The sequence below is a fragment of the Schistocerca serialis genome, chromosome 3, assembly GCF_023864345.2.
Source record: "Schistocerca serialis cubense isolate TAMUIC-IGC-003099 chromosome 3, iqSchSeri2.2, whole genome shotgun sequence".
NCBI lineage: Eukaryota > Metazoa > Arthropoda > Insecta > Orthoptera > Acrididae > Schistocerca > Schistocerca serialis.
In genome coordinates, this window is record NC_064640.1 from 182,753,197 (window position 1) to 182,766,648 (window position 13,452).

The following is a 13,452-nucleotide window of genomic DNA, read 5'->3' on the forward strand; positions in this document are numbered from 1 at the left end:
AGAAATAACAAATTATCCACCAGCCCAAACGTTTTGAAAATCGTTTTTTTTATACGGGTCACTCTAGTCACTTTGAATGTTTTTCCGGTCAACATGCTAGTATTCTAGAATTGGTAACCACGAGAATTTTTTTGCCCTATACCTCTCTTACTGAGAAGCTGATGTTTTAAAATGTGGTTGAAATTGTTGTACGTATTCCGAACATTGCTACAGAACTACTATGCCGACAAACAAATAGCACTGAAATAGAAATTAAACTCTTCTTTCTTCAGCTGCCCTTTTCACACTTTTGTCTTTTTTTCTTGCCGTGTGTCTCTGTAGGTGTTCTGAACATAATATCTTCAGATCAAACGTCACCGAAAAATAAACAGTATTCAACTGGGAACTATAGTATTTTCGTATAGGCCTCAATTTTTATGAAGAAATATAGTTTCTATGATTGTTCTGACATGATCAAGTTCTCATCAATTTTGAAAAATTAATAATAATAATAGTAATTGCTGTTATATGGAATCGAGGACAAAGTTTGCTTCAGATTTTAGACCCAATCCAATTAAAAATAATACTTTTGTATGCGTTAGAAATTTTCAGTCCTCCTCTGTATTGTTCCAAAATAGTATTTTAAAGAATAACAAATGTGGGAAATGAGTAACGGCATTTCTTTCTACATATTACTTTCGAAAAGGAAATTCTTATAGGAAGTGCTGATCAGATTTATCTAAGCTTACATGTATGTCTGGGTTTTTCCCTTTGGACTTCCTGCGACTTATCACTGACTGCAGCTCATTCCAAGATTTCGAAAACTTTCTTGTGGCTTATAAGTGACCCCAAGCTACGCGATCGAATATGTCAGGAGATGACGTAACCATCACGCTGTACAGGCTACGTAGACAAAGAAACGAGAGCGTTTCTTCACGACTGAAGTACGTCGTAATAGAACTTTGATAATTCTATGAGCTATTTCAGCCACCACTAGACTTCGGTACAAAACACACTGCTTTCTATGTTATTAATTATTTCTTGAAGTTCTTTTACGGGATACTGGTACTTAATGCCAATCAGTAACTTGAAAATTCCAGAATGAGAGTTTAACTCTGCAGCGGAGTGTGCGCTGATATGAAACTTCCTGGCAGATTAAAACTGTGTGCTTGACCGAGACTCGAACTCGGGACCTTTGCCTTTCGCGGGCAAGTGCTCTACCAACTGAGCTACCCAAGCACGACTCACGCCCCGTCCCCACAGCTTTACTTCTGCCAGTACCTCGTCTCCTCCCTTCCAAACTTTACAGAAGCTCTCCTGAGAACCTTGCAGAGCTAGTACTCCTGAAAGAAAGGATATTGCGGAGACATGGCTTAGCCACAGCCTGGGGGATGTTTCCAGAATGAGATTTTCACTCTGCAGCGGCGTGTGCGCTGATATGAAACTTCCTGGCAGATTAAAACTGTGTGCCGCACCGAGACTCAAACTCGGGACTTTTGCTTTTCGCGGGCAAGTGCTCTACCAGAGCTTCTGTAAAGTTTGGAAGGTAGGAGACGAGGTACTGGCAGAAGTAAAGCAGTGGGGACGGGGCGTGAGTCGTCCTTGGGTGGCTCAGCTGGTAGAGCACTTGTCCGCGAAAGGCAAAGGTCCTGAGTTCGAGTCTCCGTCCGGCAGACAGTTTTAATGTGCCAGGAAGTTTCAACTTACAAATTATTGGGTGTGTAATTGTACTGATACGTAGCATATTTTGTGTTGACGTATATATTAGAAAATTGTTGACAGACCGTGATTTATGCGTCTTTCAGCCGTACTTTTTTTAACAAATTAGGCAAGAAGGAAAATGCCGCATTACGTTCCACGACCTTAAGTGTAGTACTACCATCTGAATACAAGGCTCTCGTGCGTCCATCAGGTAGACAGCGTCCCCAAGCTAAGATATTTACCTGCTGTATTAAATAATTCTTATAAGAATGCAATTATTAGCACTACAAATTTTTACACGGATAAGGTAAAACACCAGTATAGTTCCTTATCAAAAGTTCTTGAATTCCATCCACGTCATCAGAATTAACAGTGAAACGTTCGATGAATCCGAGAGTAGTGGAACTTCAGAAAATTTCAAATGAAAATGTTAGGTTTCGTTTAAAATGACTCTACCACATAAAACATGTGTCATCATGTGTCCAAACGCAGGGTATACAGAAAAAGAGCGATTAGAAAGTGCGTCCAATGTTCTATTGCTAAAAGTCAGGAGAGATACCCTGTATGAAAAACTGTGAGACCAAACGTCATTACCATAAACTACCTCATTTAAGAGATATTAAACGTCGGAATGTACATTGAGATCACACGTAGAATCAGAGAGTCGGTATGTACGTTATAATGCAGTGTGTGCTGGATAATTTCTATTACACTTTTATCCGTAGTCAGAAACGTCAACAAAAAGGTAAACGGAGGACTGACACTTCAACAAAAATGGTAGACCACAATATCTTACCTCGCATCTGGAGCAGATACGAGGCAAAAAACTAACGAAATTTGGAGACAAGAAGCTTCCGCAATCGCCAACTTTTTCAGTTTCACGTAAGGCAAAACATGAGCGCCAGAATGCAATTTGGGTTTGACTGGATGCAATCCGACTGAAAATCTCACAGTAATGAAGTATGTATGTTACATCGGTGAAATTCACCCGACTAGTCTAGGTCCGTTTCACGTCTATTACTGGATGGAAGAACAAATTGCTGTGTTAATACAATATTCACAATACATCTGTATAGATGGAACAGATTTATTAGTAAAAAAATTGAACAAAGTAACTGGAGAACTGAGATAGCACATCTATCTTTATCAGATCGTAACACAAAGTCCAGTGTCCAGACTGCCGGTTTTTCAAATTTTGAGCGAGTCTCGAAACACTTAATCCATACAATACTTGCTTAATGAAATTGTTCGCGTGGATAGCAAGAACATTACAAAATTTTCAGTACTAGAAGAAGTTGTCTGTGATTTCGACAAAGCACTCATGGGTGCTATTCTAATGACATTTGGTAGCTGTCAAGATTTGAAAAAATATTTATCACTATGTTTTAGTTCTTTGGTCGGCGCACCTTTTGGATACATGGTAATTGCTTTTCTTAGTAAGATGAGGAATTTCAGTGACTTTCAAGAAATAGTGAAATTGCCATCATAGTTGGCTGAGGAAGTATTTAAGATACTGCGCCGCATAAGGAGAGGAGAACAAGACGTTTCCAGAATGGTTGAAACCGAAGAAAGTGCCATGGGAAATGAAAAACATGAAACACTTGAGTGTTTTTTGGGGTAACGATGACAGCGATTACGAATCTGGAATTGTTGCGTGGGCAACGACGTTAGTTAATGAGTCTCTAAGAGTAGCCGAATGTGGGCACTTATCATCGACGGGTACTATATCATTTCTTATTATGCACCTGCTGTATGGCGAAGACCGAAGCAATCTTGCCTTATTTTACCGTTTATTCAGGTGTTATGATACACGTATCTAGATTTTCACCTTCAAATGTAACCTCAGCCGCAGTAGGGGGAATTTAGCGATTTCAAACCTCGCTTGTAACGAAATGATATTCGTCCAAAGCTGGTTGGCAACATCGTAACTGATCAATCGAAATCTTTTTCAGGACCTTCCAAGCTAGCTTGGACCAAAGGTCAACAGTGAATCAAGAAACGATGGCCAGTCCGCTACCGGTTTCCATAAACAGCACGAAGTTGAAACGTCACACAGTATTTTATCAAATTTACTGAACCGACAAACGTTTAATGTTGCAGAATTTGTGGAAAAAATGAGCGGACACTGAAATGCAGAAATTTGAGTCGATAGCAGAACACTCAGGGAACTGTGTTACTAAGGATGGGACAGAATCATCGACAGGAATCTCGCATGAGTTAACACTTGAACACAAGTGGCTTAATAAACAGGGCCCCCAAAAAGTGAAGTGTACTTAATTACATCCACGATATCACTTGTGGATGGCCACATCTTGTAAAATGAGAAAGATCGGTACCAGTGTTCTATTGAATGATTATATTTTAGAGTCTATTAGGCACAAAGGCCTATGACTTGTTGTGACTAATAACTGTGGAATTGACAGCAATATGCAGTTACTGGCCACCGCATGTACTTATATAAGTTTCAGAAGACAGTTCAAACCACGTCGTCAGATGTTTCCAAGCTTGTAAAGTTTTTTGCGCAAATGGGATCATGTAAACAGGTTGACACTGAACAAGCACGATTCTTGGCTATCCTTTCAAGTCTAGTTAAGCAAGGAAATACATCGAGGGTGATTACGATGACGCCAGTTCATTTATTTGTAATTTGTTCGAATGGATTTTAATGGAGATTGCAGTGGGGATCTGAGAGAAAAATGTGTCAGGTGTAAGAAGAAGGGAGAGACAGAGAGAGAGAGAGGGAGAGAAAGAGAGAGAGAGAGAGAGAGAGAGAGATGAAGAGAGAGAGAACGTACTAAGGGCAATATGATTACTGTCATAGCGGCTCCTTATTGTTAATAGTCCCGCTGAACCGACATGCAAAATTGGTTGCTAACCCACTTTCAGCGGCGCGGAGAGAAACCTCGCCAGCGGACAGAACAGTAACAGACTTCCCAAATAAACACGGAACTACTTCGCCAGACAACATGTGACAGTGTTCCACCAATGGGAACTCGTATGAATGACGTGGCTCTCCGCCGACCTGGCTTTATAAGCACGCTTAGACCATCAGACTGGCAGTGTTTACCAACCGCTAGGAACAGTTCCGGGCAGTACTTAAGTCGGCCCTAGCATTGTATCCACTCGCCGTAGTCTTGTAGGAGCACGTTGTATTTTGTAGAGTAGTTTTGGGAAGTATTTTCTTCCATTGTCTTGTTTCCTTATCTGTTTTGCTACCACAGAGTTGTTTTTCTCTGCATTTAAAACTGAGTGTATGCCAAGAACGCGTTTTTCCTTTAATTGTAATAAAATGTGTTCAGATTGACAGTTAATCCTTTCCTGCCAACAGCAGGACACAACAATGACCAAACACGAATATGAAAAACTAGCAGAAGTTATCGACCTCAGCAATAATGCAGAGAGCAAAAATGTATGTCATAGTTATAATGGACAGTTCGAAGTGAGCGTCAAATAACGTCCGCATTTGTTTGTCGAGTGCATAGGAGACATTAACGTCACAGTGACTATCAATTCGTTTCTGTACACTATGCGAATCTACGTGCAGCTTGGTAGGTATCTTTAATTGTTATAAAGTGTGTAATGTAAGGTCAATAGCGAATTGTAACACCATCAGTAAGATTTGTGATGAATGGCTTGAAATTAATTATAACAATGTGAAACAGACACGCATCATTGAAGACCACTTAATCAATCTGGGTCTTTTGTCTTTACGTCAGTACACATATAGAGCATAACACCAACTTGATGGGATTATTCTAGTTTTAATGAAACTGACACATTAAGAAAGCTAAACGACGTTCAGAAAACATTACCAGTAACAGAAAAAAATACGAAAATTAGCAATGACGTTGTAAGTAAATAGTAATAGAAACTTTAAATGTAGGTAAAAGTGAAGAACTGATGTCAATCATTACATTGGCTTGAACTGGAAAAGCTTCACTTTTCGTTTGATACTGAAGATATCGATGGTTCTGTTCCAGCGAAATATGTATCTCTATGAAAAGGTGAAAATTTTGAAGTTGTGAAAGAATGTGGAAAACTTAAAGGTAGCAAACAAAGAGATGTATACGATGAAAGAGGAGATAATCACTTCGTAAACACCACAGATATACGTAATTAATTAGAGGAGGGTAAAAAAATAAGAAAAGAAATGTTCACTGATAAAAACTAAAACAAACACAAAAATTTCGAAGGGAAGTGTATTAAAAATGACATATATATATGAAAAATTAGGAAGTGGGAAAGATAATTGACAACCGGCACGTGGTCCTTCCTGCATCTTGGTTCACTCATAATCTTTCCATGTTACTGAGGGAGTAACCAATGTCTGTTGAACGAAAGCTCATATCTTCTCGCACTTACTATTCGGTTAAGATATGTTTCAAAAGGTTGCCCTTTTTTAATAATCGAAAGCAGGAAATTAGCTTCCTAAAGTATTTTTTTCCTTTTAACTCCTGCAGGGATTCACAAATTAATAGAGGCAATTTGGAACACTGGAAACATTCCAGAAGACTGGAATAATGCACTAATCAGTCCCATCCACAAGTCGAATGACCGAATGGCATGTGAAAACTACCGTAGTATCGCTCTGCTCAATATCTGTTATAAGATCTTCTCGGTCTGTCTTCTAGATCGAATCCAACCGTTGGCACATTATTGGAGAGTACCAAGAAGGATTTCGTCACGTGAGATCTACTATCGACAAAATCTTTGCCTTACACCAGACCATAGAAAAACGGTGCGGGTTTGGCCCAGAACTACACATGCTGTTCGTCCACTTCAGAAAAGCATATGATTGCATTCAACGGGAAAGTATGATGAGGTGTCTGGAAGAGTTCTGTTTTCCAAGAAATAGTAAGCCTCACGAATGTCTGCCTGATGGTACTACAGCAAAGGTAAAAATTGGAAATAACGTGACCTAAGCATTCAAAACAAAAGCTGGGCTACGGCAGGGCGATGGACTATCACCTGTTCTTTTCAGTCTCGTATTCGAGAAGGTAATGCGAAGGGTGTCATCTAATGGACTAAGAGGAGTCCAGACCGAGGATGTGAGCATCAAGTACCTCTCATATGGCGATGATATAGTGCTACTGTCTGGGTCGCAGGAAGAATTAGGGCAAATGGCTGACATGGTGGAAACCACAGCGAGGAAAATTGGACTTCAAATCAATCTTGATTAGACGGAATACATAGTTCTTTACCATAGACATAATGAAACTCAATAAACACTCCCACCCTTACAGACAATTATAGACTCTTATCGTCAAGTCAGGGAGTTCAAATATCTGGGCGCAGTATTCGGAGATGAACCATCCAGTAAAATGGAAATACAGCAAGACTATAGGTAGTTAATCGCTGTTACCACAGCCTTAATGCCCTCCTCAAAACCAGAGGTTTGTCAAGGCATTTCAAAATAAACATCTACAAAACACTGCTATAGCCAGTAGTGCTATGTGGATGTCCCACCTGGAGTATAACCGAGTAAGATCTGAACAGACTGATGACATTTGAAAGGAAAGCCTTTCGGAAGATTTTTGGACCAGTTTACGATAATGAGAATGAAAATGGAGGATTCGTCACAATACAGAAGTGTACGATATTTACTAATAGCCTAACATCGTAGTCATAATGAAGATATGACGACTCTAGTGGGCAGGACATGTTTCTCAAAATAGGGCAACAGATGGCCGTAAACAGTACTCAACACGAAGCCAACCGGCAATAGGCCCGCAGAAAGGACCTAGAACACGATGGAGTGACTGCGTATCGAAAGACCTTCAGGGAGTGAGACTGCTGGAAGGATGGCAGAAAGGATCCGAAGACAAGCTAAAGTGGAGGCAGTCTCTAAAAGCAGCGCGCGGTCCATTGGGCCTGATCACATAAAGTAATTAAGTAGTAAGTAACTCCTACATTAATTCCCTTACATTTGTTATCTCCCAATTCAGTATAATTTATTCGCCGACAATTGTGTTCAGAGCAATTAAAGCAAATCTGAACCCGTACTATTTTTTGTAGTTATTCCAAACATTGACTTCTGGGGCAAAATATGGTTTTGGTTCCCCTTTGAACACTATTTGTCCGGAAACATTGTTGTTATGAAGCAAGGTTCCGAGCAACTACAGCAACTCAGTGCATGCATAACTACTAAGATATTTCAAAGAGTAATGGCTCTCATGGTAATCTGTTTTTGCTTCCCATTTGGAAACTGTTTGTCTAACGACATTGTTGTTCTGGAGCAATGTCCTTATAACTGAATTCTTGCAGTGATACTTATAGACGTGTGCTTCTGAAGCAACGTAGAGCAACCACAAGAAAACCCAAAGCAAAAAACGAACTTCAAAAATTTTACAAAATTGGAACCTATCTTCCCTGAGGCACTACGGAGGGTTTGTAAGCCGACATGACCTCCCATCCACGTCACCCTGATGAACTGCCGAAACATTCGCAACAACGTACAACGATTGAAAGCACTCGGAAAAAGATGCCGAGTTCACACACTACATGGTACCGATATTTATTTAAAAATAGAAAGTGATACATGAAAGTGTATATCGAAAGCATGGGAGTACGGGAAATGAAAGTAGAGCACTGGTAAAAAGCTGCAAGTTCAAACAATACAAGATACAGAAATTTAGGAAAAATCGATATTGACAGCTCTGAGAATTTTTTTGGTAAATGAGAGTATATCACGAATGCATTAGCGGGTAGGAAGTGGAACTTGTGTGTTTATGGCAAGAGACAATAAACGCGCGTACACTGACATACACACAAATTGAAGTGGCATGCCAAATTATTCGGTCAAGACTCAAAATCAAGTGTGGGCATTATCATGCAACTGGATCAATCTACTGACCACCGGACTTACACCCAAATGTAACCGTAAACTTTATAGAAAAACTCGTCACACCAAAATCTATGTTCCCCAATCATACTGCCATAATTGGAGACTTTCATTGTACGTATGGATAGGTATAATTACTCGTTTGTAAGTGCTGGTGATGTTTTACACCTCGCTAAACGTTGCTAACTGCCTTTTCTAATCTGTCCCTAGTTTAGGTATTTCGGAAGAATACTCGTGACGGTACAGGCCTGAGTACAATCATGATTCCTTCGGTAAATTTGTACATATTTTCATTATGAGGTAAGTTATAAAGGGAAAATGCATTTGAATCCGGAAAGCCTGAATTTAAACACGGGTAGAGAGGCTTGTCGGTTTATCACTGAAGAAAGGGACAATTTTGCGGAAATGTGGTAGTATTCTGTTAAGTAAGTAGTTGGAATGTGCAACTTGGAGGAGAGAATAGCACTACGGTGATAATGGAAGCAGTTTGAGCGTGAAGAGACGGGTGAAACGAACGAGTTTCCTGGTAATTATCATAGCAGCATCCTTGCAGCAGCGAGTATTCCAGTTTAATAATTTTATATGTGTTATGTAGACCGACAGCATATTAAATTATTACTGGTTTAAGATATGCACCATTTTCGTTGTGTCGAGAACGGTGAGTACTAAGTGGTGGATAATCTCTGAGTTTATTCCTCCGAACATGTTTCTGCCTTCATAAACACCAGTTAATGCTGCCTCCCAAGTAATCAATGCCGTATTTTTCGTTTTGACTTTGTGACGGAATCAAAACATGATTCGTCATTGCTGAGGAGTGCGAAGTAAGTGAAAAGTGAAATGTAATCCTATTATTTCACACGAGAATTTAATAACATGGTATCCTTCTATGGTTTAGCCAACGACAGTTATCGACAAGGAATTGTCGAAAGAAAAGTTCAGCAAACTCATCCAGCGACATGAAGGCACTGTCGGAATCATAAGCACGAAACTCTAGTGGCAGTTCTTTAGCTCACAGAATTAGCATGACCTTTATGGAGCAGTGAGTGTTGCGCCGTGTAGAAGACGAAACAGAAAAAAAGAATGTATCTGGTCAATAGGAGTTGCAGAAAGCTTAACCCACGCCCTTGCTCGTGGAATTTCAACTAAGCTTACAGTGAAGAGCAAACTCCGCAGAACTGATCGTGGAACCATTGTTCTGAGACGAGTTTGCGGCGTGCACCTGAGTCTTCGAAGATTGTGTGACAATCTGGACACAGCTGGGAGCTGCTAGGTTAGCGCTTTTGGTTCGAAAACTGTTGTTGCTCCGTAAATGGGTGCGTGGTGCACTACAGACCGAGACGAGATTCAGCAAGTTGATGGTGTGTGGGATACTAACAAGGGTTTTTTAGCCTGTGCGACTATCCATCCACTTCATTCTCATCAGCTACTGAAGCATTCGCAACAAAGTAAAAGCAGTGGAAGCATGTAGAAAAGTTTGGAGTTCACACAATACAAGGTACAGAAATTTAGGAAAAAATCGAAATTAAGAGCGGTGAGAATTTTTATGTTAATGAAATTGTATATCGAAAGCGAATAGAAAATGGAAGTAGTATATTTATCACAAAAGACAACTAACTCGGACCAGCTGAGATACGAAAAGGAGCTGCATGCCAGATTATTAGAGCACGCTGGTTCTAACCATTAACCACCGGTCTCACGCTCAGATGTAACCAGTAACTTAAAAGGCATACTCATCTCGCTAAAGTGGATGTTCCCTATTCTTACTAATATCGATAGGAATAATTAAACGTCCGTAAGTGTTGGTGATGGTGAGAGAAATCGTTAAATATTGCAAAATTTCTTTTCTAAATCCAGTACCTAGTTCAGATAGTTCGGAAGCTCGCTCGTGATGGATCGATGTTGGATCTAATGGCAAAAAATGAACTAGACCTGTCAGGGCATGTTGATACACAAAACGGTATCAGTGACTTCGAGGCCGTTGTATAAGAGTGTCCCGTAAAAGAAGACAGTTGGGAAACCGTAGGTAAACTGTTCATTATTTCAAGAGTAATCGCCCTACCTCTTAAATCATGTATCCTGCTGCGAGGCACTACTGTCAATGCAATTACGGAAAAACGAATGCATTTGCGTATGGTACCCTGATTATGCTTATGCGTGCTCCTCTTCGTCTGCAGCAAATCAATGGCCACGAATGTTTTTCTTCAGTCCTCCGAAAACACGGAAATTACGTTTTGAGGGATATTTATTTTATGGAAGATGTGTAATTCTTTCCATCGAAACTTCTGCAGCGTACTCAAAACAATATTAGCAACATGTGGACGGGCATTTTGTTGCCAACGTTATTTCGACTACGCAGACACTGCCTTATCGTCCTCTAGTGGACATCTGATTTATATTCAGCTACTGCAGTAGATTCATATCATGTAAGCGAACAATTATATCTCCCTACTGGAAGCCGTTATCTTCGACACATCAGTAGTTAGTTACATTCGAGGAAAACATTATATGGCAGACTTTACGTAAAGATAAATGACGATGAGGAATAATTAAAGTCAATAGGTTATTTCAGAACAAAAGCAGTAACGGAAATACATTTGATTTTTCACAAAGGCTCATAATTATTTCACACTCGAATGCGTTATTCCACTGTTTAATTGAAGCAGTAAAGGCAGGCATACTTGCGAGCGAAGTGTAAAATGAATCTTTACTATCACCATCAGCTGCCATATGCAATTAGGAAACTTAAATTTGTTTTGTAAAATTCTTTTATTTTATCACTTGACATCAAACTGTATTATCAAAACTGAACTTAACTAACCTGATTCAATACTCTTCAGCCATAAACATTCGATAAATACTGCATGTCGCAAGTTTCATTCTTCTTCTTCTTCTTTAATTATTCTAGTATTCAACCCTGAGGTTGGTTTCCAACAGATCGCCATTCCCCTCTTCTGTCTGCTTTCGTCTTCATTTCCATGTATGTATTAAATCCAACGTCATTCATGATCTGTAGCTCGTATGATATCCATGGTCGCCCCCGCCGATTCCTTCCCTCAATTGCTTCTTCTTCTATTGCTCCAATGATGTTGTTACGTCGTAGGATGTGCCATACAAGGTTGTCTCTTCTTGTATGCAAGTGCCTCCACAGATATCTGGTTTCCTGTGCTCTTCTAAGCACCTCTTCATTTGTTACTTTCTCCTTCCAGCTGATCTTCACCATCCTTCTACAGCACCAAATCTCCAGGGCATCTAGTGCCCTTCTCGCTTCTCTTCAAATTGTCCAAATTTCACATCCGTATAGGGCTTCACTCCAAACGAAAGCTTTCATGATACGTTTCCTTATTTTCAGACTGATGTTATGTTTGTCACTTTAAATCAGATTGTACATTTTTTCAATAGTTTGTGATAATTTATAAATTCTTATCTCACCCTACGAAAAATGAAGCAAACTGTATTGTCACACGTAAGTTCAGTAGTCGTAACAGACAAATTATGTATCTATCTAAATACAAGTAAATCCAAAATAAAAGCAACAAACTGAATTTCTACAAGTTTGCGTTTATTTTGCCACAAAAGAGTAAAGGCAGGTGACAGGTAAGTAGAAACAATGTAAAAAACCTAGATCGTCAAGAACTGCAACATGCACAACAGTAGAGACAATAACGCACATTCATCCTGTGGAGTTGCTTGTATGTTTCGTAGAGTGATTTATGGATGCTGACGTGATGCAAGCCGTCTCTCAATGCATCCCAGGTATGCCCTATGGGACTGAAATAGAGAAAGTGAGAGGGCCACGCTGTGCGCGCAGTATCATCTGTTTCCAAGAAAACATCAACCACTCGGGCTATACGATGTTGAGCGTTTTCGTCCATCCGTACGAAGTCTGGATGCACAGTGCCTCGCAACAACCGTACATGAGGTACCAAGACTTCATCACGATACCTGACAACAGTTGAACCTTTCCATTTCACCCACATAAGCTCATTAATAACCTCTCCCCGATGTTGTTCAATCTGTATATTGAGCAAGCAGTAAAGGAAACAAAAGAAACATTCGGAGTAGGTATTAAAATTCATGGAGAAGAAATAAAATCTTTGAGGTTCGCCGATGACATTGTAATTCTGTCAGAGACAGCAAAGGACTTGGAAGAGCAGTTGAATGGAATGGACAGTGTCTTGAAAGGAGGATATAAGATGAACATCAACAAAAGCAAAACAAGGATAATGGAATGTAGTCTAATTAAGTCGGGTGATGCTGAGGGATTTAGATTAGGAAATGAGGCACTTAAAGTAGTAAAGGAGTTTTGCTATTTGGGGAGCAAAATAACTGATGATGGTCGAAGTAGAGAGGATATAAAATGTAGGCTGGCAATGGCAAGGAAAGCGTTTCTGAAGAAGAGGAATTTGTTAACATCCAGTATTGATTTAAGTGTCAGGAAGTCATTTCTGAGAGTATTCGTATGGAGTGTAGCCATGTATGGAAGTGAAACATGGACGATAAATAGTTTGGACAAGAAGAGAATAGAAGCTTTTGAAATGTGGTGCTACAGAAGAATGCTGAAGATTAGATGGGTAGATCACATAACTAATGAGGATGTATTGAATAGGATTGGGGAGAAGAGAAGTTTGTGGCACAACTTGACCAGAAGAAGGGATTGGTTGGTAGGACATGTTCTGAGGCATCAAGGGATCACCAATTTAGTATTGGAGGGCAGCGTGGAGGGTAAAAATCGTAGAGGGAGACCAAGAGATGAATACACTAAGCAGATTCAGAAGGATGTAGGTTGCAGTAGGTACTGGGAGATGAAAAAGCTTGCACGGGATAGAGTAGCACGGAGAGCTGCATCAAACCAGTCTCAGGACTGAAGACCACAACAACAACAACAAGCTCATTAAGAGATGCTCGAGTGATCAACATAATTCCTGCTCACG

The 13,452-nt window shown here is 39.9% G+C and overlaps 1 non-coding gene across 1 annotated transcript; it reads right to left on the reverse strand.

Annotated features, from left to right (window-relative positions):
• Positions 1-1,145: 1,145 nt before the first annotated feature.
• Trnas-cga (transfer RNA serine (anticodon CGA)) lies at positions 1,146-1,218 on the reverse strand. Its single transcript has one exon. It is a non-coding gene; the product is annotated as a tRNA-Ser (tRNA).
• Between the last annotated feature and the right edge of the window lie 12,234 nt (positions 1,219-13,452).